Raw genomic sequence first — 5,583 nt, forward strand, 5'->3', positions numbered from 1 at the left:
AAAAAATTAAAATAAAAAAAATAAAATTAAATTAAATGACAAATTAGAAAGGATATTGCAAGTTTATATTGTAGACAAAGAATATCTCTAAAATATAAAGTATGTTTCAACAATAAGAAAAAAGCTATTTAAAGTAATAAATGATAAAGAATAATTCACAAAAAAGGAAATATAAAAGGATCTTAACTATATGAAAAAGATGTATAATCTCACCCATAAGTGATACAGATTAAAACTACTACATTGAGTTGCTCATTTTTTCCTGTTAAATGGATAAAAACTCAAAAGTTTGATAATACACTGTATTGATTAAACTGTGGAAAAAGTCAACACTCCCACAATGCTAGTGGGGCTGTAACTTGGCATATTTACTAATGGAATATAATTAGACATCTACAAGAATAAAAACATTCATAATATACCTTTGGAATTAGCAATTCCAATTTCAAAATTTCATTCTACAGAAGTACTTGGGCATATGTCAAATAATATATGTCAGTTATTATGTCATATAAAGCATAATTTGTAATTACATAAAATTGGAAACAACTCAAAATTCTATGCAACTATAAAAGGAATACAGAGGCTATTTAAAGACTGTTATATAATTATCTTCCAGATATAGTAATAAATATGAAATAAAACAAGATGTAGAACAATCAGTATAGGATGCTGCCTGCCATTTGTGTAAAAAGGGCAGAAAAGCAACATTAGTATCTGCTTATATATTAACCGAGTTCATGTCTATTTCTCTCCCATTCCCTATTTGTATTCCTGTCTCCCTCCCTCACCTCCAACCTCCTCCAGACACACACACTACATATGGACATACATACATACAAGGCACATGTATATATGTTCGCATATGTGCATGTTGTAGGAGCAGAAAGATATGATACATTTTCTCACCAATTATCAGGCTGACACTTCTATAACAAAAGACAGGTTAACAAAGAAAAAGCATAACAAGTTTATTAATCAAAGTTTTGTATGACATGAGAGTCTTCAGAAATGAAAACCCAAAGACTCAGAGAAAACTGTTTCTTTTTATGCTTAGTTTTGATGAAGCATGGACAGCAGTGTGGAAATGTGATTGCACAAAAGGGTAAGATTTAATCGTAGTGGACGGAGGCAGGAAACCCAGCCCGGCCTGTCTGTTCAGATTCTTCTTGACTTCTCCATGTAGCAATCCATCCTCCCGAGTATGGGACAGGACCTCTCAAGAATGAGGGTCTTCAAGAGAGAAGGGATAGAGTGACCTTCCTAGGTTTTATGGCTTGATTTGGAAGAGAGGGGTTCTAGTTTCTATGATCCGCCTTGGGCAAGAGAAATTCTGGTTACTATAATTCAGTTTGGGGGAGGAAGAGGGGTGGAAGACAGGAGAGCAGCAGAGGGTCAGAGAGACCTTGGTTCTGAGGCCTTTCCAATGTCCTTCAGTTTAAAGTACTGAGCATGCCAAAGCACCATACTTTGGGGTATTGTGCTTTGAACTCTGACAATCTATGTATATACATACATGCATGCATATACACACACATAAATTTAAAATCTCTAAGTTAATGGAATAAATGTTACCCTATTGGAAAGATGGTGCCAACTAAGGCAGCGTAGGACGGGGTGGAAAGGAGCCTGCTCACTGTATAGATTTTATAGGTGTTTCTAACCAGGTGGATTCATTAATTTTTTTTTTTTTTTTTTTTTTCCTGAGGCAGAGTTCCCTCTTGGCTCACTGCAAGCTCCGCCTCCCGGGTTCACGCCATTCTCTTGCCTCAGCCTGCCAAGTAGCTGGGACTACAGGCGCCCGCCACCGTGCCTGGCTAATTTTTTGTATTTTTTTTAGTAGAGACGGGGTTTCACCGTGTTAGCCAGGATGGTCTCAATCTCCTGACCTCGTGATCTGCCCACCTTGGCCTCCCAAAGTCCTGGGATTACAGGCGTGAGCCACCGCGCACGGCCAGATTCATTAATATTTTTCAAGTAATAATTAAAAATTTTAAAAAACAGGAAGTGTGTCTAGTTGGCACATGCAACTTAGGCCACAATTAAGTCTGTTATGAGTTAAAATTGAAAAACAGTCCATTAAAATCATAAATGCCTACATTTCTCCTGAAACATTCCTATACCTGATTGTTTAAATGGCCAGTAGGAGAAGCTCTGTGCCTAAAGCCTTTTCATTGAATATTTATCTGGGAAGCTCAGACTTGGAGTATATCGGGAAGGGAACAGGCATATGATTTGGATGCAGCACCATTTAGTTAACATATTTATAATTTAGTAAAAGGGCTGTCCTACTACCAAATGTGCTCAATTACTTTCTAAATTCAATCAGATGGAGTCGCATTGGTGGAACTGATCTTAAAATCATTTTTTTTTTTTTTTCGGATAGGATCTGGCCACTCATATTTAGAATATTCCCAGGCTACATTCTTTGAGATTTTTAAATTATGTATGAAATAGAAAGGAGCATAAATGGGAACCTGTCAGAAAGCAGCTTAGAATCTAGAAAGTTCTGGCAATGCAATTAATTGTTGTATTTGGTAAAAGCCTTCTGAAAACAGACTTTATAGACCCTTATAATTTATAATTCAGGTAACCATTTCAAAGAATTCGCCCACACTACTAGATCCTATCATCTTTCTTTGTGAATTATTTATACACAAGTTTCTGTTTTCTAAGTCAACACAAAATTCCATGTGAAAAATGTGAATGCAGTAGGATGCCTGTGCAGGAGTCAGCAGGATGCTTGATGTGGTTTCAAAATAAATTAGGGAAAGTCACCAGGAAGCAAGCAAGTCTTCTCCATTGCAGGAAGGATTTGAGTGATCTTTCTTCATTAGTAAATGTAGAGAGAATAAGCCTGATGGCGTGGGTGCAGGGCTCCAGAGCACGAAAAAAAGTTTTTGTTATTCCAGCAAAGGTCTAGTGATTGAAGGAAACACAAGGTAACCAAAGCTGTCACTTGGGAGGAAATGGATCTATTTACATAAAGAATCTAGAGCCTTCTGGGAAGGAGGATATCAACAGTCCAACTCTTTTCCCAGAACCTTGAAGTTAGGAAAATTCTGTCAGGGTCAACAGTCACCTGGAAGGGAGGTCAGTCTGGCTGGGGACCAGGGTCCAAGAAAGAATTTGGTGCTGCATCCAAATCATATCCCTGTTCCCTTCCTGATATACTCCAAGTCTGAGCTTCCCAGATAAGGGTGTAGGAAGTTGTTGTTGGGCGAGGGGGAAACACTGGTTTGTTGAGCACAGTGGGAAATTGATGCACAGGCCAGGCCCAGAATCTGGCCTTAGCAATTGTGTTTGGAAAACAAGCCCTAAGCCCGGGAGGTGCACCAAGAGAATTCTGTAAACCAGTGGTACCATCAGTGTCTAATGGTGCCCAGAAAATCTGGTGTTTGCAAATAGGACCTACCTGGCTGGAGCGGGTCATTAAGAAGGAGGTTCTAGATTGCCTGCTAATAGGGCAACGGGAAACCAGAGAGGTGAACTGAACAAATACGAAGATGCAAGTATCTTCCCCTAGTTTAGGAAGCCATTTAATGTAGCAGTGCAAGCTTGAAAACATTGATTTTGGGTTTTTTACATCAGCTCACTCAGCTAGCTGTGCTTCTTCCTTTCCCAGGGATTGAGAAAGGGTCAAACTCCAGTGCCTTCAGGCATGAGGCTAGCAAAACAATTGTCATATAATAGGGAACTCTTGTGTTGCAGCTCAGAAAATGATACCCTCAAATATGCTGCTTTAAACCTCAAACCGAGAGCACCTGGAAAGCAGTAAATGCAGGTAAGGGCTTTCTCTGATCTTGCCTTATCTGACTGAGGGAAGTTGCCCCAGAAAAATAGCAACCACGAAAGATTAACTCACAGAAAGAGAATAATAATCTGAAACCACCTTCAGAGAAACTTGTACCACTGGCTATCACCTATTCTTCTGAGGGCTGCTGCCAAAGAGACTTGATCTGCATGAGACAGCCTTTCTCACTGTGCAGTTCCTCCTTTTGCCCCCAGAGCTTGTTGCCACCACCTCCAGGGCACCCCAGCTTCAATTCCTTTCCATGTGGCGTAACAACTTTAATCATCTAGTCTTTCTTTAACTCTTATATTTTGTGAGGTTACTGTTCAGTTGCAAGTAATGAATTGTATGCTTTTTCTTCTGTCAATCTGTCTACTATCAGTTTATTCCTGAGACCCAAATTATTGAACCTTAACAGAGTACAGAGAAAGTTTAAAACTGGAGAGTGTACTTCTATTCCACGGGAATCTAAATTTAATGATGTTTTACAATCTGAGCTGATTAAGGCAAAAAAATAATTTGTCTGAAGCTTGAATTCAGCCCCTCAACTGTTAACTTGGATACTCTACAACCCCAATGTGGCTACAACTGGTTTTAAATTATTCAAATCTGTTTCTGGGAAGATAAAAACTGCCTTCCCATGGTCACTAAGGAAGAATTTTAAAGGATCTTATAAGGAACAGTAAATACTTTATTAAGCTATAAGTCAGCTCTAAGCTCTAGATCCTAAAGACCCCGAGATGACTAAGACAAGTTCCCTCCTCAGTGAGCTCCTGGACACATATTCAACACTGCCAACCTCATTTGTTCAGTTTTCTGTCCCCTTGAATCATTAGAAATGCTTCCCTGAAACACTGTTGGATAAATCCAATTTTACCTTCTTTAAAGCCAGGTTTTATGTAATATTTATGAGACATTTTTACTGTAAGAATTAGAAGCCATTGATACTGTTGTCCACTTTCCCATGGTGGGGTTAAACACGTTACCCCAAAGCCAAAGGAATTTAAGAAAATCACAACTAGGAAGGTTACTCTGATCTTGCCCTACCCTTTTTCTCTGGAGCAGGTCATAACACCCTGTCTATACCCAAAAGAAAGGAACATCCTTATGTCTGAAGACACAGGGACACAAAAAGAATCTGAACAAATAGACTTTACTAAGTTTCCTTCCGTTGATTACATTTAGTTTAAACCCTCTTTGTCCTATCATATTTCTCCATGACTCTCTACTCTTGATCAAACCTACTGTAAAAAGCACTCAGGTTTAATTGTTTCCTCAGGTCTTCATTTCCTTATGAAGGCTCCCATATCATGTAAAACTTTACTTGGTATGACTTTTCTCTTGTTAATGTTAGGGCTCAGAAAACAACACCCCAAAATGAGGGCCTCAACAGCAGCCTCAGAAGCAAAAGTTTTTCTCTGCCCTGCTATCTCTCCGTCCCATTTTCCCTGGAGACCAGTCATAGAAACTAGAATCCCTTTTCCCCATGATGGGTCTTAGAAACCGAACCTCTTCTCTCCAATGTTAGTTACAAAGCCTTCAGACGATTATTCTAATTTTCCCTCTGCCTTTCTGTGTAAAAACTGACCATAAAGAAATTATCTGACCTACCTTGTTTGACTAAAGGTCATAAGACTCCCATTCCAGAAAGGATCCTGCCCCATATCCGGAAGAAAGGAATGTGCGCTCAGAGAGGCTGAGAAGAATCTAGACAGACGGGGCTTGCTGGGTTTCCCCACTCAGCCTATTTACATTAGATTCTATCCTTTTTGTCAAATCACATTTCTTTT

The sequence above is a fragment of the Colobus angolensis genome, unplaced genomic scaffold (assembly GCF_000951035.1).
Source record: "Colobus angolensis palliatus isolate OR3802 unplaced genomic scaffold, Cang.pa_1.0 Scaffold69, whole genome shotgun sequence".
Taxonomy (NCBI): Eukaryota; Metazoa; Chordata; class Mammalia; order Primates; family Cercopithecidae; genus Colobus; species Colobus angolensis.